The 1,823-nt window shown below is 37.7% G+C and overlaps 1 long non-coding RNA gene across 1 annotated transcript; it reads right to left on the bottom strand.

Annotated features, from left to right (window-relative positions):
* Positions 1–841: 841 nt before the first annotated feature.
* Positions 842–1,340, bottom strand: LOC122279083. The gene is made up of 3 exons (XR_006229447.1): positions 1,241–1,340; positions 1,048–1,143; positions 842–947 (listed from the first exon to the last, which is right to left on the bottom strand). It is a non-coding gene; the product is annotated as an uncharacterized LOC122279083 (long non-coding RNA).
* Positions 1,341–1,823: the final 483 nt, after the last annotated feature.

Below are 1,823 nucleotides of genomic sequence, written 5' to 3'. Positions count from 1 at the left end.
AATATTGATAGAAAATTCTAGCTACCATCACCCAATCTCGAACTACAGCCCTCAATTACCTTATGTAGGTCACTTCGCATGGTGGTTGCCAAACAATTATACTTCCATGTATGAGCAAATACATCCTTCCATCACGATAAAAAAATAAGACCTGCTAGAACCCTTACATGCAGATCCGTGTATGCACTACTTGTGTTTCCCTGAAGTGAAAAAATAAAGGAGATTAGCAATCTGTACCCAATCATTTAACAAATATCCAAGAACTTCCAAACACTACTTCATAGTGTTAATGAAATATATACTCACTCATTCAGCAGCAAACCATCACCTGATGGTAACACATCTGCTAATCTAGTACCCATTCCCATATTAAACTAGTTTTCACAATTCCCAAAACAAAAACCTGTGTCCACTTACAGTGGAACACCTCCCACTGTATTTTTTCAAGTCAAAACTTGACCCCCAACCTTTCCCCACAGTTGATCAAAATAAATACATTATAATTGTTTCCATTTCCAATAGGGGGAACAAAAACATGTTATATCCCCATGACTGTCTTCAAAAAACCTTTACAATATATTAGGAATTTTATGCATCTCCTTGAGTCTCTTGTTGAGACTCCCTACTTGACCCCAAATGTGATGATATGGCCATGATTTGTTTGTCATGCTCAGAAAACTGCTTTCGTAGCTCAGCCATATCACCCAGCAGTGCTTCTAGTTTACTCTTATATAAGTCAGCAGATTCCTGTTCCTTGCATTCTCCTCAACTATACGTTTGAATGCCTTATTCTTTTTCATGAATGGGGAGGGCTCAGGTATGACAGAGTGGCCCAGCCCTAGTGCGTAGCCAGACTTGAACCCCAACACCTCTTTGAAAACATCACCATTGTCAAGTTCAACATCCTCTTCAGTTTCTTTCTCACCCAACCTCTCAAGCATCAGATTCTGAAAGAAAATACAATAACACCGTAAGTGCTATTTTAAAATCTGACATGCATAAATAACAATATATTTACAAATCAGAGGGAAATTATAATTAACTCACATAATTGTGTTCACTAGCTGCATTGATGAATTTACCCTTCTTATTGGACCAGTGTGTTTCTTTGTAAAACTCTATCATATTACAAGCCTCCTCACCCTTCAAATAAACATCCACTTAGTTAAGCCAACTCAAACAATTGGTTATCCATAACTTATAATAAGATGAACTTCTATGTGTGAAACAGCTAGCTTACCCTCTCTTCCATAAGCCTAACAAATGATTTCCTGCCACTTGTATGTTTAATCTTCTGTTTTTTCCTATTGTTACTGTTCCTACGAGATTGCTCCTGAAATATGACAACCAAACAATATTGTCATGCACTTAGAGTTATGTATGAGATCTCCTGAAACTAGTATTTATGTATATATTTGTAAACAGATGGATGAAAAAAACTAAACTCAATTGTATTGGGCTCAAATTGCAACTTCTTATAAAACCAGAATCCCAAACCTTGAATTTGGGGCTGGCCCACATTTCACATAGCCACTCCCATACGTGTGGCTCCACCCATTCCTTTCGACCAGCTATTGCCTCCTCATGCGAATCAAATTTCTTGTAGTGCTTGTGTAATTCATAGTGGTAAGCGTTGTACCTATCAGCTAGTGTGTTTACCACAGCTTCGCGATGATTGTCTCTACTCCAATCCAACACGAAGTCAGCCTGCATAGACATAGTGACTATATCAAATTCAAACTCTCATTCGAAATGTACCATAACAAATATGTCATAAATAACAACATAAACCACCAATGACGGAACCCCTACTCTAACACGAT

The sequence above is a fragment of the Carya illinoinensis genome, chromosome 10 (genome assembly GCF_018687715.1).
Source record: "Carya illinoinensis cultivar Pawnee chromosome 10, C.illinoinensisPawnee_v1, whole genome shotgun sequence".
In the NCBI taxonomy this organism is placed as follows: Eukaryota; Viridiplantae; Streptophyta; class Magnoliopsida; order Fagales; family Juglandaceae; genus Carya; species Carya illinoinensis.
The sequence above is the reverse complement of the archived record's forward strand: the minus strand, read 5'-3'. Positions and strand labels throughout refer to the sequence as shown.